This window comes from Leptosomus discolor, unplaced genomic scaffold (genome assembly GCF_034619465.1).
Source record: "Leptosomus discolor isolate bLepDis1 unplaced genomic scaffold, bLepDis1.hap2 HAP2_SCAFFOLD_29, whole genome shotgun sequence".
In the NCBI taxonomy this organism is placed as follows: domain Eukaryota; kingdom Metazoa; phylum Chordata; class Aves; order Leptosomiformes; family Leptosomidae; genus Leptosomus; species Leptosomus discolor.
The window spans coordinates 528,759-552,818 of NW_028237772.1; the positions used below are offsets into that span (position 1 = coordinate 528,759).

At 53.0% G+C, this 24,060-nt stretch overlaps 1 pseudogene; it reads right to left on the reverse strand.

Annotated features, from left to right (window-relative positions):
• Positions 1-24,060, reverse strand: part of LOC147412843 (structure-specific endonuclease subunit EME1-like) — a 150,612-nt pseudogene that overhangs the window by 21,596 nt on the left and 104,956 nt on the right.

Here is a 24,060-nt window from a genome sequence, read left to right on the forward strand (position 1 = left end):
CTGCGGATTCTCCAGTGCCTAATACGAGGTGGAGGTTTCTCCTAGGTGGGAGCCCAAAACAACCACTCTCCTGTGGAAGGATATTTACCAAGTAAGGGACATGTGAACAATCCAGCCTTTCCAGAGAATCCGAGCTGGGACGTACCGGAACTGCTGAAAGTACAAACAGCTTCCGGTGCAGGGGGCATGAACATCTTAGAGGTGCAGGAGAAGAGACAGCCGCCATTCATGACGCCGTTGTAATTTCTCGAAGAAGATGGGTGTGAACATTTGTGACCGTGACTTGAACATGACTCGCAAAGTGACCAATCAGGTTGGACTATGGGCCGTTAGTTGTGATGAAGCCAATCAGTATTTATTGGGTGTGGTCGAGGGTTATAAATGGCACTGGAAACACGGAAATAAAGGTTCACTTGTTAGATCACGTTGATCGTGTCAGTGTCCTCACTCAGCTCCCACACTCTCCCCCATCGTACCCCCTTTATTTTGTAACCAGCTAGCAGGCTGGGACCTTACTGGGATGGTGGGGGATAAACGAGGCTCAAAACCCCACGGTTCCCCCCAGCAAACGCTGTAACTCGCTACAGTGAAGTGACCAGCACCTTGCTGCTGCCTGCAAGCCACCTGCCTGCGTGTGGGCCAGTCTGTGTCCCCCCCAGGAGCTCACCCTGCCCTTTTCTCCTCCCCCAGGGCTCATTTCTGCTGCTTGTCCTGCGACGGGTCCCTCAGCATGCTGGTGCCTGGCCAGTGAGTAGCACCAAGCACGGGTGCACTGCGGGGGGCTGCATGGGTGGGATGGGGAGGAGATGGGTGCTGGCGGTGCCCTGCTGTGCCAGGCATGGGGGGGTGGCTGCCTGGGGGGGTCTGACCCTGCCCAGCCCTTCTGCAGCACTGCCCATCAGCAGGGGGACGGGGACACCTCCTCGGGGGGCAGCAGGCAGGGGGAATGCTGGGGGGTACAAGCCCGTGGGTTTTGGGGCATTGCCCCGAGCTGGGGTGGGTCATTTGTCCCCTGTCACCCACCTGCGGCTCCTGCCCTCCCCAGGCGTGTCGTGGCCCTCCCATACATGCTGCCGTTGCCCCCCTGCCATGCCGGGCGCCCCCACACCGTCCTTGAGCGGGAGCAAACACAGCAGCACAGGTACAGGTAGGGGACGCAGGGACCCATTCCTGGCCCGTGGGGTGCAGGGGCCCCCTGCCCCGGGAAGGGAGAGCTCTTCCTTGGGTGGGGGCGGAGGGGTTCATGGAGGCCTGGCCAGGGGAGCAGAGATGTGCTGCGGAGCTGTGCTTGCCCCAGGTCTGTGGGGGTTTACAGCCCGCTCTGCGCTGCCCCCTCTAGCCCAGGTCTCTGTCTCAATGGTGCTGAAGCCGCATGTCACGAGTTGTGTCTGGTCTCAGCCTGACCTCAGGCTCAAGGGGGAGTCAGGTGCCTCCTGTGAAACAGGTCACTGAAATTAGGAGCTGCAGCTGGGACAGCCCAACTCCTGCCTCCTGGTGTCCTGGGCGTGGGGTGCAGGGACCTGCCCTGGCCATGACCTGCTCACCGGGGCTGTGGGGAAAGAGCAGCTCCAGCGCGGTTGTGGGGGGAGCCGGGAGGGACCTCACTGGGGAGCAGCCCCCTGGCCCCCTCCTCGGTGTAGCAGGGTGAAGCACAGGGTGCCACAGTGCTGGGTGCTGAGCATCCCCGTGCCCCATCCCACAGGGAGCGGGCAGCCGAGTGCAGGTACCCCAGCGTGCCGCGGTCCTGCGGGGGCCGGCACACCGTCCGTGAACAGCTGCGGAGGGGCCCTCGCAACCAGCCCAGCACCCCACGGCCGCTCCAGTGCCCAATCGTGCTGTCCCTCAAGGTAGGGACGACAAAGGTAGGGATAGGGTGGGAGCGACCGAGGCTGGGAGGGTGATGCTGAGCGTCTGGAGGGAATCCGTGCCTCAGGTTCCCCCGGGGAGAGCTGGGTGTGGGAGGGTTGCGTGGGGATGCTGAATTCGGTCCTGTGTTTCAGCCAGTCTGCTCTCTCTTCCCAGTACACTGAGATGGAGCTGTTGGGTCAGGATGGCCGCATCTCCAGGGGCCGGAGGGACGGGCAGCTGCCTGTGCTCGTGGGTAAGGTGGTACGGCCAGGGATCCGCTGGGTGTGAAGGGAACAGCCAGGCGGGCAAGGCACCTATGGGGTGCCAGGTTTTCCCCCACCCCTGTTGCCCCTGGCTCCCCCTACCCCAGCTCCCTCTGGTCTCTCCTGCCAGGCTTCCTGAGGGACAAGCCCACACTGTCCTCAAGGCAGTGGGACATCCAGGACACTGGCCTCCTGCTCTCACAGCCCCAGAGCGCTGGGTCCTCACTCAGCCAGACGGTTATGGCCCTCTCAGGGCACCAGGGGCGGGAACAGGGCACCCTGCTGTCTCCTGGTGGGTGGGGGTGATCAGGGGACTGTACCTGCAGCTGGGAAGGGTGGGATGAGGGTCTGGGGTAGGATGGGGAGGGGCAGGATGGAGGGGGAGGACTGGAGGATGGGGCAAGCAGTCCCCACGTTGGAGGTGGAGTGAGGTGGGGGGGGCCATGGGGGGCTTGTTCCTGGCCGGTGTCTGCTTCAGGGTGGGGGCCAGGACCCCATTTCTCGGTGTCTCTGGCCGGGCAGGTGCCTGCCCCGTCCTGGGCTGGCAGAGCTGCCCGCAGCCGGTGCCTGCCCCGTGGGCTGCAGGGGGCTAACCCCTGCCCCTCGCCCCCGGGCACCACCGCCTCGCTGGAGCACAGGCCAGCCTCGTCCCATAGCCACCTCTCCCAGGCGTCGAAGCTCCTCCGGCCCCAGCTGGATGGATCCAGCGCCCCAGCAGCCCGGTGGGACTGGGGGTCCCTGGCCGAACACCCACCACCCCCACCACCGAGCAGGCGAGCGAGTGGCTCCAGCGAGCGGCAATAAAGGGCGATGGGCAGCCAAGCGCCTGCGTGGCCTGAATGGGGTGGCCCTGGGTTGGGATCTTCCCATCATCAAGGAAGGGTCAGCAGCATCCCTGGTCCTGCAGCCACCTGTCAGCGGAGGAGCTGAAACCACCCCCTGTCCAACCCCCTCCCAGGGTCTGTGCTGGCCCCATGTTGCCGTGCTCCCCCTGACACCCCCTGGCCTCTACGAGCCCCGACGGCCCCTGCCAGGGGAGCTGGTGGCCCCAAAGAGAGTCTGGGGATCAGGAGGTTGATGCTGCTGCTGAAGGAGGTGTGACCTCAGTGGGAAGGGTGGCGGCAGGACACGGCTTAATGCCAGAAGCAAATCCCACCCCAAGCCCGCAAGTTTGCTGTCGCCTATCCCAAGGGATGAGCATCACTGAGCTCGTTTCCTTATCTCCAGGTGGAGAAATCCCCTTTGTCACCCCCTTGTCCCTCTTCCAACGCTGCCATTGGTAGGAAAATGGAGGCACCGACCGACCCCACTGCCGCCCAGTTCAGGGGCAGCTGATGCTTCCCACCTCCAGAGCAAAGTACCATAACCCCTTCTCTACCCCCAACCTTGAGGGGACACATCCCTTCCTTCCCTTTATGCCACCCCCACGGCTTGGGGCTGCTTTTCCCCAGCCCCTTTCTGCCACCCATTCTGTGAGAGAAAGCCCCACTGCGTGCTGAGACCTAGCACGAGTTGTCACCTGTCACAAGTGAAGAGGTACCAGGCAAGAAACCCCCTGGAAGCAGTGCGGGGATGTGTGGCCATGCACGTGGGGACAGCCCTGGCTCCCCCAGGCAGGCATGCAAGGACACATGGCCGGGGGCAGGGATGGGACAAAGCTGGTGGGCCTTCTTGGGTGAGCAGGAGGGTGAGAAACCCTGAGGGGAACCCCAGAGCAGACCCGTGCTGGCAGCGGGACAGGTGAGCTCCCATCAGCCTGCGGAGCTGCTGCACCCCAAAAATGCAATCCCAGCCAGGCTGGCACCGAAGGGGTTCGTGGTGAGCCAGGGATGTTCCTGCCTCGCTGCACACAGGCTTTAGGAGAACTCATTTCTGAGCTCACCTCAGAGCAGTGGTCAGCCAGCTTTTGGGTTGGTTTGGTTTTTTAAATAAAATTGACTCTAAATTTGGCAGTACCTAAAAAGATAGTTGTTGCAAAAAAAAAGAAACCAAAAAACTTAATTGGCTGTGTTTTGGAAAAAACAAGCAGCACCACAGCCACACGATTGAGGCTGGACACGATGCTGGAGGGGGGACACAGCTCTGAGATTCTGGGGTGGCGTTCGCCAGATTAATTTAGAAACCCCAAAACCAAACAACAAGAATTGCCATGTAATTATTGCCTTGAATAAGGAGTGCCGTGCCCATCCTTGATACGTCCGTGTAATACGTGGATATTGATAAGTAGTAAAGTTGGTACGTGGAAAGTAGAGTTGTGCGGAGAAGGAAAAAGATAAGGAAGGGTTCAGGTTTGAAAACCAAAAGATGGGGGGAGAAAAGAGTAAACCTTATGAAAAATCCCCTTTAGGATGTGTTCTGACGCATTGGAAAGATAGAGCAGGACAAGGGGGCACAGAAAATAAGAGAAAGTTAATGAAGTATTGCAATCAATGGTGGCCGCTTTATAAGCTGGAAGATGGGGCAAAAGGGCCTAAGGAAGGCGGCACGTTAGACTACAACACGCTCTTACAGTTACTGTTGTTTCTGAGGAGAGAAGGGAAATGGGATGAAGTAACATATGCTGATATGTTCTTTGTTCTCCAGGACAATCCTGAGTGGCAAAGGGAGTGCGGATTAGTACCCCCACGAGACCCCATGGTCCTCGCATTCAAACAGAAAACAAAAAGAAGAACAAAAAGAAACTAAAAAGATGCTGCTTGGCTTGTCGCATTGGCCAAAGGTGTACAGAGAAAAGTCAAACTAACTCCGGGTCAGAACAAGATCTGAGTGAACTCTTTAGGCCCCCTCAGCAGCCACAAGGGCGAGATGAGGACTTAGAAAGGGTCCGTACCCCTCCACATCCTCCCTCCTCCCCACCAGATAGCCCGATACCTTCCCCGAACCCGAGGAAGGCAGACAACCGAAAGTTTTCCCAGCTCCTCTCTGGGACGCAGTTGGACCGGATGGAGAAACAGGAAGAGTCAAAATACCATTCTCTTGTAACGATCTGAAGCAATGGAAAGATGCTGCCCAAAAGTATCGCAGTGACCCAGTAGGCGTTACTCAAAATCTCAAGTTTATAGTAAAACAGTACAGCCCTGATTGGAATGACATGTAACTGTCCAAATGCCTAAATCAGGGCCCAAATCTGCTCTTTTGTGCCCCAAACCATCCTTTTTAGGGCCCAAAGCCTCCTTTTTAGGGTGTAAATGCTCAGTTCAGGGCCCAAGCCCTCCTTTTTAGGGGCCAAGTAGTCCTTTTCTTAGGTCCAAACCCCCAATTCCTGCTCCAAACCCTTCTTTCTAGGGTCCAAACGCTCCTTTTTAGGGTCCAAATCCCCTTTTCAGTGCCCAAACCCTACTTTTTAGGGTCCAGATCTCCATTTCAGGGGACAAATGCTTCTTTTTAGGGCCCAAACCCTCATCTTTAGGGTCCAAATCCCCATTTCAATGCCCAAACCCTATTTTTTAGAAACCAAACCCTTCTTTTTAGGGTCCAAATCCACACTTCAGGGTCCAAACCCTCATTTTAGGGCCCAAACCCTCTTTTTAGGGTGCAAATCCCAATTTCAGTGCCCACACTCTCCTTTTCAGGGCCCAAACCCTCCTTTAAACCTGACATTATGGACCTTAAAACGGAGGGTTTGGGACCGCAAACTCAGGCTTTGAGCCCTGAAAGAGGGCTTTGGACCCTCCCAGGGTTCAAATTAACAAACTCAAACTGGAAAGTAAGAATGAGGCTGTGGTCACCATCGTGTGCTTTGGGCTCTAGATAGGAGGCTTTGGAGCTTCCAAAGGAGACTTTGGGGCTTCAAAATGACACTGAGGGCCCTGCAAATGAGTCCTTGCACCTTGAAAGCGTTAACCTCTGAAGTTAGAAATGAGGCTTTGGAGCCTGACACTGAGGCTTTGGAGACTGAAAACGCAGCTGTGGATACCAAGCTGTAACGGGTCTGCGTGGCAAGGTTTTGGTAGCGGGGGGGTTACAGGGGTGGCTTCTGTATGAAGCCGCTAGAAGTCTTCCCTATGTCAGATATAGCCAATGCCAGCCGGCTTTAAGATGGACCCGCCGCTGGCCAAGGCCGAGCCCATCAGCCAAAGCGTTTTTCGCCTCTGTGATAACGTATTTAAGAGAGTGAAAAAGTGATTGCGCAGCAGTAATTGCAGCGAGGGAGAGGAGTGAGAATATGGGAGAGAAACATCCTGCAGACACCCAGGTCAGTGAAGAAGGAGGGGCAGGAGATGTACCAGGTGCCGGAGCAGCGATCCCCCTGCGGCCTGTGGTGAAGACCACGGTGAGGCAGGCTGTCCCCCTGCAGCCCATGGGCGGTGGAGCAGATGACTGCCTACACCCCGTGGAGGGCCCTCACGCTGGAGTAGGTGGATCCCTGAAGGAAGCTGTGACTCCGTGGGAAGCCTGCACTGGAGCAGGCTCCTGGCAGGACCTGTGGCCCGTGGGGAGAGAGAAGGCCACGCTGGAGCAGGTTTGCTGCTGGTGACCCCGTGAGGGGGGCTCACGCTGGAGCAGTCTGTTCCTGAAGGACTGCACACCATGGAGGAAACCCACGCTGGAGCAGTTCACGGAGAATCAAACCCGTGGGAAGACTCACGTTGGAGAAGCCACGGAGGACTTTCTCCCTTGAGGGGGACCCCACATTGGAGCAGGGGAAGCGTGTGAGGAGTCCTCCCCCGGAGGAGGAAGAGACGGCAGAAAACAACAGGGTGATGAACTGACCCCAACCCCCATTCCCTGTTTTCCCCCCTGTGCGGCTGGGGGGAGGAGGGAGGAAAATCGGGATCAAAGTTAAGCCCGGGAAAGAAGGGAGGGGTGGGGGGAAGGTGTTTTAAGATTTGATTTTATTTCTCATTACTCCTCTCTGAGTTAATTGGTAATAAATTACATTTCCCTTCAGCCGAGTTTGTTTTGCCCGTGACGGTAAATGCTGAGTGATCTCCCTGTCCTTATCTCAACCCCATAAGCCTGTTGTTATTTTTTTTCTCTCCTCTCTCCTGTCCAGTTAAGGAGGGGGAGTGATAGAGCGGCTTGGGTGGTGTCCTAGGATACAGTGTAAAATGTGCCAAAAGGAAAAAAAAAGGATTCTATTACCATCTTCAGGAGCTGTTGAGACCAGGTGGGGCGGTGCTCCCTGCCTCCCCCCTCTCGACTATCTTCTGTCAATGGGCACAACAATGCCTTGTCACCTGACCCATGGATAACTGCTCCTGGACTATCTCCTGTTCATGGCCCATCAAGGAACTGCCTCAGGACTCCCCATCCCATTGTGAGATGCTCCGCCCGGGGGGAAGAAGCCAAGCAGTCCTTGCCAAAGTAAAACTGAGATTTCGAATATCCTAGCAGCCTTCTTCCACTGGATTCCCAGAGGAGCTTTCCCCCCCAACTGGAGTTCCAGAGAACAAGAGCTACCTACCTATCACTGGACCTTCGGAGGAAGACCAGACTCTTTTACCTGATTGCTGCGTCCACAGAACTACAGCCATCGCTTCAGGAGGACTGCAGCCAGCATCTTATCAGGCTGCTACTGCCACCCTAACAGGGTGTCAGGTTGTATTTCTGACACTGTCAGTGTAAACCAGTGGGTTGTGTTTTTTTCTTTCCCTGCCTTGTGTTATATATATATATATATAAGTAAAGAACTGTTATTCCTATTCCCCATATCTTTGCCTGAAGGCTCGTTAATTTCAAAATTATAATAATTTGGAGGGAAGGGGGTTGCACTTTCCATTTCAAGGGAGGCTCCTGCCTTCCTCCGCAGACACCTGTCTTTCAAACCAAGACAGGTGAGCACTTGGCATTTTGGCCAGGGTCAACCCACCACAACAATAAAGCACCAACCTGTGAAGGTAAGAGTCCTGGGAAAAGATGTGACAATTTCCTGGGACTTCAGCCTGTCTGGATCTAACTTTCCCGGCTCGCCTGGGCGTGTATTTATACGGTTGAGACTGATTTCAGAACACCAAAGCGTCTGATTCTCATCTTTCCCTGAACACGCGTTTTCAGGAACAAGCCGACTTTAACAAAGGAGTTGTGTTCGAGTGGCCATGCCTGTAACCTGTTAGGTACCGTATCTGACTCTTTGTCCATGGTGTTAAAAATTGGGAATAGGTCGTTTTTATTTCCAGCGGTGGTGGGTTGATGTCTGGCGTGCCCCTGTGGCAGTGAGGTGGCAGGGGGCGGTGCATGCCCAGGACCCCGTCAGTCATGTCCCTGCCGGAAGCGTTCTAGACTAATCGCGCTCCTAAATCGGAATGGTTGAGATGCTATCAAACCAAGAGTGGAGTTTTGGCTTTCCTCTTAACGTGGACTGCCACGTGCCCCTAGGGAATTGTGAGCAGATCCTTGTCACGGCTGCCCAGCTGGGGCACAGCGCTGAACGCAGCTCGGATGGAGCGCTGTGTGTAGTTCCTTCCGGCTGCCCCGTTCCGGGCACAGCCCAAAAGACGGGGGGCTCAGTCCTGCACCCCTGCTGTGCTCGGTGTCCACTGGTGGGCACACCGGTGGGAGCAGCAGGCTTCAAAATCCACCCTACCTCGGCCCTCCCCTGCTGGGCCTCAGTGTTCTGGGTGGGCGGGGAAAGCCTGCTGGGCGGGCGGGCAGGAAAAGGCTCGGTGATGTCACAGCGCTAGGCGTGACATCGGCCTGGGGTTGTCACCTCGGCAAGCCTTGCAAACTCAGACGTGTGGGGCAGCCACTCGGTTCAGGGGGTCGCTGCCCGCAGTCTGCTCAGCCAGCTCCTACGTGGCTGCTCTTTTCTGCGGGAGAGAGCAGGATCATGGCCGGCCCGGTTCCCTGCCCGACCAGGGCTCTCGCCGTGGTTTTTCTACTCCTGGGTGGCGTTGGCCTTCCCTTCCTGCCAGGCCGGGTCGGGGTCAGGACGGGTGTGCTTAAGGAAGACCTGAAGCAAGTGCCCAGTGAAGCGGAGAGCTGGACGGCCGAATGGCCCAGCAGCATGGGCCTTCGGAGCCCCCAGCACTGCGTCAGGTTCAGGATGGGTGGGAGTCCTGAAGGCCTGAAGCAGCCGCCCTCGTTGGTGCAGTCAGCTTCCACCCTGCCTTACCTTTGGGGCCAGCTCTGGGACTGCCTTGCCCACGCAGAAACCAGCAGGATCTTTTGGAAGACCTGGCAAGCTGTGGAGCTGCTCTACATGATTTGGACCTGGCTTGGCGTGTGGAGAAAATTGACCGGACCCCAGAGCCAGGTGAGCCGTGGAGATCAGTCCCACAGGAAGGGACTGGGCTTGTGAGGAGCAGGGAACACCAGCAGCCTTGATCAAGAAGGCTTGCAATGGAAAAACAAAACGCAGTGCGTGTAAGAAAGCCTCAGCAGGCCCCGAGAGGTCCTCCACCTCTTCTCCAAGGACATGCCAAGCCTCAGGGCTGAAACCCTGCAGGAGCCCCCAGCACGACACGGGGCTTGCTGCAGGTTTCCTCAGCCCAACGAAGCAGTCCTGCAAGGCTGCGGTTCTTTCAGAGGAAGCCAAGCCCAGCAGAGCAATTCTTGGTCCCCAAAGCTTCATTGTGCCCCTGCTCCTGTCATTTCCAGGAAAGCGGACAGCCGGTTTCACCTTCTGAGGAGACAGCCTGCTGCGGGAAGGGCGTCTTTGACCCTGGCGACATAGACTGCTGTCTGAGGGCAAACACCGCCTTGCTGGTCAGGTCCCTGAGGCGTTACCGCCGCCTGAAAAAGCTCCAGCACCAACAGTCTCAGAAGAAGGTAAACCAGAAATATAAGAGAGGAGAGTGTTCTCGATCTTCCCTTGCAACTGCAGCCAGAGCAGGCGTCCGACATGGTGGCCACAGGAAAGGCAGCGGTGCAAGCCAGCGCCGCTGTCCATGCGTGGTGGGATGGGAGGCAGGAGAGAAGAGGCATCCGTAGCTGTGAGGTGCCCCATGGGTGCCCTGGTCCCAGGAAGAGGGGCCCACAGCCTGGCAGGGTGCCCGTGCTCCCTTGAAGTGCCTGGTGCATGCCCATGTCCCGGGGAGGCATGTGGTGGTCGCTCCCCGTGTCCCTGTAAGGTGGCAGTGGCCAGTGCTTGCCCATGACCCACTGGGTTCCTTAGGCCTTAGGACCTGCAAGGCTGGTGCTAGGGCAAGCCTCGCAGCAGGAGGAGGGGCTGGTGTTAGGAATGGGGTGCATAACAATTCCAGCTGCAGTAGTTTCATTCAGCTAACAGAGAATTCTCTTTAGGGTGACAGCCAGCTGGTGCATCAGGACGTGCTTCAGCCCACCGAAGCCTCCTGGGGTGAGGGCACCTCTGCTGACTGACCTCTGCTGCTGACCCGAGGCCATCATCGACTCGATCTGTGGTGTTGTTTACTGCCTAGCTGTCAGCAAAGCTTGTCAAGAAGGAGAGTTGCAAGATCTCTCTTTCTGAATAAAATAAACTGTTTAATAGTTTAAAATAAAATAGTTCTAAAAGAAACTGATAGGAGACAAGACTGCGAATTTGACTGCAGACTGCGCTGTGCCCTGTGTGATCGCTTGCCCTGGCAGTGCTCTGTTGTCCTGGTGTGTCTGGGATAAAATCACAGGCCAGCCACGCTAGGCAGGCTCCAGTCAGCCGGGGCAGCTGACCTGAGTTAGATACGGCTGTAGCCCATGCCATAATGTCATGGTCATGTTCAAGGGGGTAGGTTGGCTGAGGACAGGAGAGGGGGCTCCTGCTGAGGTTCCTTCTGCGGTTCCTTCTCCTGCTGCTCCTCCGGTTTCTCCCGACGACTGCTCTATGGTCGATTGTGACCACTGGATATTCATCTGGCTGAGTATGTCTCTGTTGCTATTGGTAGGGTTTTCTTTCAATCTGTTGCGCTTCTACCCACGGGTCTGCTCTCCTTTTTCCCAATTCTGCTCCCTGGCCAGTGAGGGTTTGTTGGGGGGGTAGAGCAAGCGGGTACAGGCTCAACATAGATGGGTGTTCAAACAGCTTAAGCCAAATTCTGCTTTGATGGTTCCTGTAATTCCACCAATGCCCAATGGTTTGTGTTGCTCCCATTATTGCCTCATCGACTTTCCCCTGGTCGGGGATGATTCTGGTTAAGTGATCTAAGAATTGCCTTGAATTTGCTAGCCCCGGCTACGTCTCATCTCTACAGTGTCTCAGCTTCTGAAGCGCATCTCTTTCTCTCATTGCTCTTAGTGTTTTCCTTTGCCGATCATCGCCCTGGCCTGAATGAGAAATACAAGTGTAACGGGTCTGCGTGGCAAGGTTTTGGTAGCGGGGGGGTTACAGGGGTGGCTTCTGTATGAAGCCGCTAGAAGTCTCCCCTATGTCAGATATAGCCAATGCGAGCCAGCTTTAAGACGGACCCGCCGCTGGCCAAGGCCGAGCCCATCCTCGACACCGTTTTTCGCCTCTGTGATAACGTGTTTAAGAGAGTGAAAAAGTTGTTGCGCAGCAGTAATTGCAGCGAGTGAGAGGAGTGAGAATATGGGACAGAAACATCCTGCAGACACCCAGGTCAGTGAAGAAGGAGGGGCAGGAGATGCTGCAGGCGCCGGAGCAGCGATCCCCCTGCGGCCTGTGGTGAAGACCACGGTGAGGCAGGCTGTCTCCCTGCAGCCCATGGGCGGTGGAGCAGATGACTGTCTACACTCTGGGGAGGGCCCCCACGCTGGAGTAGGTGGATCCCTGAAGGAAGCTGTGAATCCGTGGAAAGCCTGCACTGAAGCAGGCTCCTGGCAGGACCTGTGGCCCATGGGGAGAGAGAAGGCCACGCTGGAGCAGTTTTGCTGATGTTGACCCCGTGAGGTGGGCTCACGCTGGAGCAGTCGTTTCCTGAAGGTCTGCACCCCATGGAGGAGACCCACGCTGGAGCAGTTCATGAAGGAACCCCATTCCCTGTTTTCCCCCTGTGCCGCTGGGGGGGAGGAGGGAGGAAAATTGGGATCCACGTTAAGCCCGGGAAAGAAGGGAGGGGTGCAGGGAAGGTGTATTAAAATTTGGTTTTATTTCTCATTACTCCTCTCTGAGTTAATTGGTAATAAATCACATTTCCTTTCAGTTGAGTCTGTTTCCCGTGACGGTAAATGCTGAGTGATCTCCCTGTCCTTATCTCAACCCCACAAGCCAGTTGTTATTTTTTTTCTCTCCTCTCTCCTGTCCAGTTAAGGAGGGGGAGTGATAGAGCGGCTTGGGTGGGCACTTGGCATTTTGGCCAGGGTCAACCCACCACAACAATCAAGCACCAACCTGTGAAGGTAAGAGTCCTGGGAAAAGATGTGACAATTTCCTGGGACTTCAGCCTGTCTGGATCTAACTTTCCCAGCTCGCCTGGGCATGTATTTATACGGTTGAGGCTGATTTCAGAACACCAAAGCGTCTGATTCTCAACTTTCCCTGAACATGCGTTTTCAGGAACAAGCCAACTTTAACAAAGGACTTGTGTTTGCGTGGCCATGCCTGTAACCTGTTAGGCACCATATCTGACTCTTTGTCCATTGTGGGGGATCTCAGCTGGACTGAGGTCTTTGGACAGGATGACTTGGACCTTGAGATGATTCTAGTCTACCCGTGAGAGAGCAGACAGGAGCAAGAAGAGCTGCAGCTGCAAGATAAGCCAGTCCTGAGGAAGTGTCAACTACAAGACAAGGCGTACATGTCCTTTTGGCAGAATGCGCGATCACGTGTCCGGAAATAAAACAGAATAGAAGAGACAGCCGAACGTTTAATAAACTGCTTTTGCTTGAATCCATATTGGTTGGTAGGCAGAGTCCGTCCTTGCATGAGTGTACTGGGTGGTGCCGAACCTGCAGAAGGCTCAAGAAAAAGGGCGGCTGCCTATCCCTGCAGGCGGGCGGTGGAGCGTTTGCAGGGGGAGGCAGTCGTGGCTTGCGCGGCTGTTGAACAGATTTGGGCTTTAAATGTGCCCAGCCTGGTACGCCTGTTTCCTTTCTACTTGCTGGTTGTATTCAGAGCTGAAATGCTATTTTTTAAAAAACACGAAAGCAACCAGCAAACAAAAAGCAGCTGGGCAATTCCACCCCACAACGGGTTTTCTCCCCCCGGCCCTGGCCACCCTGCCGTGCGACATTCACCACCACCATCGGGATGCAGGACCGGGCCCGGGGCAGGGCTTTCACAGGCCGCCCTTATTTTGAGGCTCCTGGCCGTGCAGTTCCTGGGCAGTGCTCAAGCAATGTCAGCAGTGCCCACAGCCGGTATTTTGGGTCTTTCTCCCTTTCTCTCAGGCTCTGGCTCCCTGGTTTCCAGCTGTTCCCTTTCTGCCCTGCAGCCTCTTGTGCTGCTTCTCTTCCTCTTCCTCACTCTGGCTCCTCGTCCCCATCTTCTTTAGCCTCCTCTCTGCCTGCCCGGGCCCCTCGTGCTCCCCCTGCTCCCCCACCCCAGAGGCCATCGCTGCTGGGTCCCTCTCTGCCGCCCTGCCCCACACTCCCCCCTCCCGCTGGCCCTCAGGCTCTGGGGGCTGTTTCCCGCCCTGCTCTGGCCTGTGCCCCGGGGAGGGGCCATGGGGCCCGCGGGGGCGGGGCGGGGCCGGGGGAAGTGTCCCTGCAGGGGCAGGCAGCAGGAAGGAGCCCCGGGGCATGCTGGGAGCTGTAGTCCTCGGGCAGGGGCTGCCGGGCAGCCCTGTAGGTGCCAGGATAGCAGGCTCTGCTCCAGCCGTGGCCCAGCTGAGGTGAGGAATGGGGCTGCCCCTGAGGTGAGCCAGGCCCTTGGGCGGGCGAGAGGGTATCTCCTGCCTGCTGGCTGCCCGGGGGTGGTGGGTGGGAGCTGCAAGCCTGAGCCGGGCCGGCTGGGGCAGCCCCAGGGTGACCCGAGAGCTGGGCAGTGGAAGCAAAAGGAGACAGACCCCCCATCAGAGGCACTGGGCACCCTGACTCCCAGAGCCCCCCTGAACCGCCTCAGCCATTTTCACCCCCTGCAGCTGCCCCGTCCCCAGCCCCTCCCCTCAGGCCTGTCCCGCAGCCCCAGGCTGCCCCACAGCCTGTCCTGGCAGTGTCGAGCGGGGCCTCGGGCAGGCCCAGGGCTCTGTTAACCCAGAGGCCTTCAGCAGCAGTGCGGGCAAGGAGCGGGGTCTGCAGGAGCTGCTGCAGCAGGAGGGGCTCCGGCCTGGGCTGGCTGTGACAGTCAGGGTTCTTTCCCTCTGCCAGAGGCCGTGCCAGGGGCTCGGTTGTCTGTTCCTGCCCTGGGGATGCCGTCAGCTGCATCCAGCTCAGGCTGAAGCTGAAGAGATGGGCAAAAGGAAAAGTGGCTGGAGAAGGACACGAAGGGGATCCGGTTGCGAGCTGCCCCCAGCGGCAGACAAGAGACAGCCGGCCTCTCCGCGTGAGGAAGGGTCCCTGTGAGTAGTCCTCAGCAGAGCTGGTCACCAACATGCACGGCGGGGTCTGTGTGCGTAACCAAAGCACGGCACAGCCGTGTAGTGTGTGTGTGTGTGTGTGCGCGCACGTGAGTTTGTGTATTGTCGCGGTAGGGACCGACACCAACAAAAATATAGGTAAAAAAAGGCAGCCTTTATTAAGTTACAAAAGCCAAGATGGTCGAGATGGCGCAGCAGAAAAAACATACCCTTTTATAACCTTTCTTATCTGTCCACCCGTTCATGCACTAAGGCTGCTAAAATGATTCGCTCAGTACCTCTCTCCATTCACCTCTATTCACACACTGACTGGCTGGAGCTCCTACTCTATTTCCCACTTCATTCTCTTGCCAAATTTCTGCTCTGTGGTATTCACTTGTTTAGTCTCTTCTTGCTCAGTCTCTTATCACCCCCTCAACCCTGTTTACAACATTCTTCATCCACTTCTTTCATCTTCTCACGGGTATACTGGGATGCTGTCGAGGCCAATTGCATCTTCCTCAGTCAGGCTATCCCCGACAATTCCCCTTTTTTGTTTTTGTGCAAGAAATGTTGCATGAACAGTCTTCTGCAGGGCCCTTTGCAGAAGACTGACAAGACAAGGCAACATCCAAAGCACGGTCACAATTACCAAGATGACTGCCCTCACCGTTTCAATCAGAGATATTAACTACCCAGACAGCCCCCACCCTTTCAACCTCCTTTTCAGTCAATCTAAGCCATCATCCTCTGTCAAACGCTTCATCTCTTCTTCTAGCTGCTGTATGCTCTTGAAAATAAGTTCTGAATGGTCAGATGTCTAATGGCAACCCAAGCAAACACGTGGAGAATGGATTTTCAGGGTTCGCAGTAGAAAGGCACAAAGTTTCTTGATACATGACGTTTGCTAAAGTTACCCGGACGTTCTGCTTGGGTTGTGGAACTACCCATTCTTCACCCTGATGCAGGTTCCAGCACAGGCCGAACACACCCAGCAGGAACCCAGCGAGGGCCGGCATCTGTAGAGACGCAAGCATAACCCCTGCCCCAGGTGATCAGCTCACACGGTCCACTCCACTGGCCAGTAACTAAATCTTTAATCTGCACTTTGACACCCTTTTGCAAACCCTGTTTTGAAAAAGGAGAAGAAAAATGTAGACAAAGAGGATGTAGAGAACTGTCCCCATAATGAAGGAAGTTAAGAACATAAAATGCTTTATCTAAACATGCCTGAGGCGGTTCCCCAATCATTCCCCCTTTTTGTTTTTTGAAGCTGCCGCTTCAACGTGCCATGTGCACGCTCAACGACGGCTTGTCCTGTTGGGGAATGGGGAATGCCTGTAACATGAGTAACACTCCATAAACTAAACAATGTTTGAGCTTTCCGTGAAGCATATGCTGGGCCATTGTCCCTTTTAATTTGGCGTGGCACCCCAAGCATAGAAAGAGCCCTCTGTAAATGTCGAATCACATCTTTTCCGGTTTCTCCGTTATGTGCTGTTGCTACCAAAGCGCGAGAAGAAGTATCAATAGAAACATGAACGTACTTCTGGCGGCCAAACTCATTAATATGAGTAACATCAGCTTGCCAAATCTGCAAGGACTGCATAGCTCTGGGATTACTACCAAAACACACCGGGGTGTGAGTTCCCTGGCAATTAGGGCAGGCAGCTACAACAGAAGGAGCCTCAGTACGGGACAAACCAAACTGCCGTCATAAAGCTCGAAAACCTTGATGAAAAAATTGATGTGATAATAGAGCTTGTTGCTTCGTGTTAGGAACAGTAGTTAGAGCCATAGCAGAAACAAGAGCATCACTCTTGAATTACCTTCTGCACAAAATCCGGGTAAAGTGGTATGAGTACGAACATGCATAACAAAAGAAGGTTCTTTTCATTGTTGAACGCTCTTCCAGAGTTCCAAAGCACCTCAAATAAGATTTGATTGTCTGACATAGTCAAGACCACTTTATCCAATGGATTAACCCCATTGGCTACATATGCTGGGTCAGTGACAATATTTACAGGAGAAGTAAAAATAGAAAACCAACAGCCATGGCACGCAGCTCTACTACTTGTGGAGGACCTTTTTGATATACTACTGTGTTGTTCCAGTTGTTGTTTTCATACCATACTGCTGCTGCTTTACCTGATTTTCCTGAACCATCTGTAAAGACAGTGGGGCCTTTTACAGGTTCTGGCTGGCTGAAGTTTTTCTGACCAAATGGTATTTCTCGAGCAAATTTCAGTAGCGGGTGCGATGGTAGATGGTACGATATTTGCCCTTGAAAACTCGCCATGGCCGCTTGTAGCTCATAAATATTTGCCAGACACCATTCAAAATACCAGTTTGGAACAGGGAAAACAATAGTAGCTGGATCACGCCCTGTTAGTTCTAGACATGGCTTTCTGGCTTTTATGATCACATCAGCAGTGAGTTCAAACAATCCAGGAGAAGTTTTTTGTGGCCGGAATGATAAAAACATCCATTCTAAAATATGTAACGGGTCATCCCACTCAGGATTCCACTGCACCAAAGCACCAAATGGTACAGTTGTGTCAATTAGTACAAAGAATTGTACCAATCGAGCCAAGTCTATTCGAGAGACAAATTTCTCATGTCTAGATTGTTCCACCTTATGAATTCCACCTAGTGCTTCCTCATCTAATATTCTGGGTTCTGCTGGATCAGTAGAATTTTTAATAATTCCAATAATGGTTGCAAGTGCGAATTTGTCAGCCCAAGATAGGGCCTGATCCAATTCAAAGATCCCATCAGTTTCTGTACATCATTAAGTGTTTTAACCTTAAGGTTGAGTTTCACAGGCTGTGGCACAACCTGTTTACTTGTAATTGTCGTTCCCAAATATTTCCAGGGTTCTATCTTTTGTCTTTTTCAGGGGCAAGAACTAACCCATATTGTTGTAACGAGTTTCTGGTCCAATTCTCCATTTCTCTCAACTGCTCCTTGCTGTTTGATGCTAACAGGATGTCATCCATGTAATTGTAACAATAACTAGTTGGGAATTTTTCCCACACAGATGACAAAGTTTGTGCTACAAACCATTGACAAATTGTTGGTGAATTTTTCGTGCCTTTGGTAAAACCTTCCATTGATACCTTTTTGAAGGTTCCACAGGATTTCAAGAAGGCACAGAAAATGCAAAATTTTCGTTGTCTTGGGTGGCTAGTGGGATAGTAAAAAAAAAAAAAAAAGTTTTAAATCCACTACAATATTTCCCCAATTCACAGGGATCATGACAGGTGAGGGTAGGCCCGGTTGTAGAGCTCCCATTGTAGCTATGACAGCATTAATTTGTTGTAGGTCATGTAGCAGTCGCCATTTTCCTGATTTGTTTTTGATTACGAACACTGGGGTATTCCATGGGCTGTCAGAAGGATTTTGTGTCTTTGTGCACCGTCTCGCGCTCTTCTTGCCGTTTCCCTGAAGCGACTGTCCCGCGTGTCCTTTTCTATTTCATCTAAAAGCGGCAAACAAGGTATGGCTAAGAAAATATCATCCATATAACGATAACAAGAACACTGCGTCTCACTCACTCACGCATTCAAACACTGATAACCAGTTTTTACACTATCACACGAGGAGCTCCTTTACACCATTCACACAAAAGACCCAAGAGGACACTTGCAACTCTGATTACTACAATAGCAACTATAGCATTGAGGAGACTAAGATCCAATATCATACCTATGTCAGACGAGTTCCAATTCAGGTAGTTAAATATCAGTGCGAGTGGTGAAAATACACGTCGACATCAATGCTGATCAGCACACAGTGCGAGCACTGAGCAAATTACAGAAGCAGACCAGAAGGAATACCTTTTTCCGTAGATGGTCCTTGTCCACCCCTGCAGCGAGCCAGATGAGTCAGGGAGTCCCTCCGAGGAAAGGTCCCGGGGCGCGCCTAGGGAGTCCCTGTCCTCAGCGGCTCCTGCAGTCGGACAGAGATTGTCGCCTCTGGGATGTCAACTGAATCTGAGAAAACTCAACAACAACTCAGTGTTATTAAGCAGGGATTCCTTATTGCACTTCAATATTTTTTTTTCCTACGTGAGGTTCGTTTTGTTTTTTCTTTTTTTTAGGGGGGGGAGGGGGAAGGGGGGGTTTAGGGTGACCCCAGGGGTGACGCCGGGGTTCCCCTGTCCCCTCCCTACCAAAACCTTGCCACACACACACCCCCCTGTGCAGGAGCTGCGTGAGGACACTGACACGATCAATGTGATCTAACAAGTGAACCTTTATTTCCGTGTTTCCAGTGCCATTTATAACCCTCGACCACACCCAATAAATACTGATTGGCTTCATCGCAACTAACGGCCCATAGTCCAACCTGATTGGCCACTTTGCGAGTCATGTTCAAGTCACGGTCACAAATTTTCACACCCATCTTCTTCAAGAAATTACAACGGCGTCATGAATGGCGGCTGTCTCTTCTCCTGCACCTGTAAGATGTTCATGCCCCCTGCACTGGAAGTTGTTTATACTTTCAGCAGTTCCGGTACGTCCCAGCTCGGATTCTCTGGAAAGGCTGGATTGTTCACATGTCCCTTATTTCGAAGATATCCTTCCACACTCCTCCTTCCTCGGCTAACAGAGAATGCAAAACCATGCAAAGGTGAAAAATGGCATTTCTCATGTGGGTACATTGGTCAGCTAACGAGTCCAAAGCATCAGCTCTCCGATTGGTTAGGATTTCTAATATTGCCTGTAAGCGGGTTATGCGGTTAAGATTATAGATCGGTTCTCTGGCTCCCGCTATCAGTTCGTTGGGGTTCCAACTAGCTGGGCCATAATGTCGTCTGATTCTCTCAGTGGGCCGCTCATCCTTTCTCCACTTTTGACCACTGTTTCGGGTCAGACTGGTATCAATACTCCTGTTCTCACGTCTCAACTCATCGTACACCCTAATTCCTAGCTGGTTTCCCTCATCAGAGGCTAACAGGAAGAATAGGGGCCTAAAGGATCCCACATAGCATATACCAGACCAGTTTGGTGGCAATCTTCGATAGGCTGCCGTCCGCATATCCAGTAATGCCCTTGCAAAGCCCAGGTCCCATTGGCGAAGGGGCCTTCCCACATTGCAGAGTCTATGGGTTGCTCAGAATACAATGTGTTTCCCAGTCCTAGTGCTCCTCCTAAAATGGTTTCGTCTCCATATCGATCACAATATTTACATTTCCACACCCCCGATTCATTTCTCCACACACAGTTACATCCCCACTTACTTTGATTAGTACTAGACCAAAATGTTTTAAACAGTGTGAGGGTTTCATGTCGATGCTGCCACGCCCATTGGTGCACTCGTACAGTAGTATTTTTGCTGGTGGTGTTATCTCGCAGGCAGAAAGGGAGTCTGGGATCAAACTTGCTGTCTCGCCGGGCAGCTTTAGCACCCTCTCTGCAGGGACTGGTGAGGGAGCATTTTGCCCAATTGCACAAGTAATCACCAAACCGCCCTTTTCATTTTCAGTGAGCCTCCTTCAATATTGCCACCCTCCTCCCCCCAGCTCACTGACAGGGGGAGGAGGAGATCGTTTGCCTGCTGCTCATTTTTTCTCTCCTCGGTCTTACAGGCGCGAATCGGGAAAGAGGGTGCAGAGGGGATGTTGGGCTTTTCTTTAATCCAATTGGATAGGAATATTTTTAAGATTCTAGTGGGTTTTCTGTCCATTACTTCTCTAGGTATTCCTTTTTTCAGCCCTTCCATCCACAAATCGACCCTCTTTCTTTTTCCCTCACTGTCTGACACTCTCTTAACAACATGTTCCCCAATCTAATGAAAAGAAAGCTTTTTTTCTGCAAACTGTTCAGATCTCATCATTCCATGCATATAATCAGATTTCAAGACCCTCTATCAATCAAGCTGTCTGGAGACTGAACCAGGGCAGTCTAAATTGATATCTGAAAATTAGTCTTACTCCTTCCCATCTGCCACAGTGGAACACTGAGTCTATTTGGTGAGGCAAAGCTCTTCCACCTCACTAGGGCAGGTGCTGGGGGGCAGCACCGCGTTGCTTTAGCATTAGGAGTTTTCACAGTGGAGAGGGAAGATAACTACTTGCAGTAGAAAGTATTCCTTTCGACAGATGACGTACCTGTCTTCATTCAAGATGGCATATTAAGAAGCAAAGATCGTTATTATTCAAAATAATTTATTTTGGATAAAATAAATAAAAGGAACTGTCGACTCTCAACCATGTCCAACTCGTGCTCTTCTGGAAGATGTTGACCGTCTTTCTTGTGTAAACTCCACGCGTTCAGCAACTTCATCCAACCTTCTGCTACAATCAATTCTAAATCTGTTTTAAGTCTTTAAACTAGGATCGATGACTGTTTGTTCTCTAAGTCCTTGTGCTAGGCAGAAAACTGAGTACTTGAACCAGGCAAACAATAAAATCCTCATTGCCTGGGGCTAGCCAGTGAAATACAAAGAGAGGCCAGGACTGGGGGCAGTCATCTGCAGATAGATTTGGCGGGAGAGCTCTGGGCCGATCCACCGGGAGCTGGCTGTCACACCGTCGCCGCGGCACACGGGGATATTCGCCAGCATGTTTTCCTTCTCCTGCTCCAAAGAGCATCTGCTATAGGCCTAAAAGCAACACAAAGGAACAGCAGTGTCATCCAGTTGCATCCGTTGCTCAAAAAAATAATCCAAGCTCTGCGCCTGTCAACACTCCACCCTTTCACAACGGACGCTCCTTTTTCACCCCGTCTCTCCCCAGATCTCATTTGGGAGCTCACAGGCTGACGCAGAACCACTACTGCTCCCTCAGTAGCCTGCTCTGTAAGGCCAAAGCAATGGGTGCCGTGGCACCAGTTCCCTCACTGCCTTACTAAACAGCTCGCACAGAACTGTTGTGTCCAATTTAATACCAATGAAATGATTTCTTCCCCTCCTTACGTTAGCTGGCTGCCTGCACACAGTCCTCAGTATTCCTGAGGCATCCTCACCCGGTACAGAAGCTGAGGAGAAGGGTAGACGGACACAATAGCCTCAGCCGTCTTGAGGCTGACCCGGTTAAATTGTTGAATCTGTCTCTTCCAAGCTTCCAAGAGACCCTTTTGAGAAGGAGCCGCCTTCACCCCTCTGCACCACTCCTTCTCTAAGCTGAAAGGGAGCCCCGTCTTCTCTTGCTCTCGCCTGGGGAGAACAAAGGATGGGAAAGAAAATGAGGCAATGAGGCTGCAAAGAAAATCCTATCCCTGCACCTGTTGTCACACGGCCAGAGAAGGAGAGCCACCTCTCACTCTGTGCTGTTACAGACACCACTGGCATCAAAGTAAATGCTAAAAACTGGGCCCGATTTTCTTTACATCAAATTTCCTACTGAAAAAGAAACGATCCTGTACTTGGGAGCAATCCTGACACAAGCCAACACACATACAAAGTGGTAAACAAGAATTCACTTTCTGACTGTCCACAGTAATGAAACACTTCTACGTGTCACTGTTAATGACATCTCACCTCTTCTCACGGCCGAGATGTGACATACAGCAGCTGCTGTGACAGGAATGCTACGATCGTGTGGGACAGCACAAGGGGGCTTGCTTAGCCACTGCTGTGCAACCTGCTGCTGTTCTTCCTTATCCATGGCAGCAGCTAAGCTACAGCTTTTGTGAACACGGTGGCGTATGCTCTGAACCCCCCCAGGTCTCAAAAAACCTGACTTGGATTTGTTTCCTCAGCTGCACATCGAGCAAGGCCTGTAAAGATCATTGGAAACAACAGATGCAACAGTGGATCTTCTCACATCCAACTCCACTCTTGGTTGAAAGGGTCACAGCATCTTACTCGAGGACAAGAACATCGAAGCTCTCCCCGTTTGGGGAACAGCTTATTTAAGGTACTGAAATATCATGGGGCAGCCTGTCTCCTGCCAGTTAAGAGCAGTTGAGTGCCATTTCAGCTGCTGCAGCTCCTCAGTGGCAGGCGCTTGTTCCACGCAGGCCAGCCAGCCCAAGGCAGCGCTGACATGCTTTGCCAGCGGGCCACGAAGGGCGAGAGATGCTGAGCGAGACGGACGTCAGGATGGAGGTGAACGAGACACGTCGGTCCGTGGCAGAGCAGGGACGTCCCTGAGCAGGGGGGGAGCTGAGCCCAAAGAGCTCTGTCCACAGACACACGGACTAACGGGGGCTGAATCCTCCCCGTCCAAAAAGTGTGGGATTGGGTCAAATGCTCAAGCAATGGCAGACAACGAGAGCTGGTGGCTGCGTGTCATCAGTTTGAAAAGGACTCACCTCTTCCACGTCCATTCTGGTTACCACGGGGCCAGAGTCCTCAGCTTTCCTTTTTCTCCCTTTTCGCTGTCCCTCCTCTTGGTTTCCATTCACCGCTGCCTGTCCCAGTCTGGTTTTTGACGGAAATAGGAAAGACCTAAGAAGAGTAAAGCAAGGCTGGGAGCTCACGCTCTTCCCCAGGTCATTGTGGTGACAGGCTGGATGGACCTTTGCTTCTGTTTCTATACAACAAAGCGTGGAGCAGTTCTGGGTGGGCACACCTCTTACGCTCCAGTCTTTGCTAGAAGGAGTTAATGTAAGCGCTGATGGTGTTTTTCAAGGGCAGAGACAACACAGAAACATTTGGAGGGAAAAGAGTTTAACCTGAAACAATTTTGTGCTCCAACTACGGCCAGCGCCAGAGTTTTCCCGGGCATTTTCTCCATCGCACGAGCTACGTAGCTCTGGAGGGTCTCCTGTCCTTCTGCACAGCCCTGGGCCTCCTGCAAAGATCAACAGAGAAAAGGAGTTAAACCCTTCTGAGGTGCACATGCAAGCGCAGCAACCTATGGCTCTGATTCTGCAGCTGGATCTGCAGATGAGAAAATCTGTTTGCGATGCTCCTCAGGGGCAAGCAGGCAATACTTGATGCAGCACAAAGTTACGGCAGTGGCCTCACTGCCCTTTATTTCCTGCCCTAACCCGTGACAGGCAGAAGGAAATCAAAAATAATCTCACTTCATCTGCCAATGTTACCTCCTCAAAAATCTGTGACAAGTTGTAACTGGGAATGAAAGCTTGTCAGAACTTTGCATTGTACAACCCTAGTGGTTTTGACCCGTTAATGGCTTCTAAAACCAGATTTCTGGTTTACTGAAACTGTGGCTCCAACCCCCATCAAAACCTTCCTGCCGTGAAGGGGGATGACAACCACCACCTTCACAACAAGGCGTGTCTGGGGGCACAGAAGTCATCAGCACTCTCACTTGTACGCAGTTGTGAACCATGGACAAAAGCTCCTCCAAGTGAAGCACAGCCAGGACATTGGGATCTTCTGCCCATTCGTCTTCTTCTTCCATCTGTCCAGACAGGAAAACAAACAGCCAGACCAACAGTCTGCTTCTGAGTCGCTCCAACCAGCGCTGCCACTCAGAGCTCTGAGGCAGGGAGATTCGAGGGTTTTTACTTGGGTTGCTAAATACAATTGTTAACGAGTGCAAGTAACAGAGGAAGGAAAGGGCAAGAACAGGGAGATTTTGCTCACAAACCTGAGATGACACGATCTTCCTCCTCCAGGTGATGCTCAATTCTATCTCAATCATTTTTAGCAGAGAGGAGGTCATGAGAGGGTCAGCTTTCTTGATAGGAAAACCAGTGTTTTCTGTCCGTGTCTTTTGTTGCTTTGTTTAAGGAGGAATT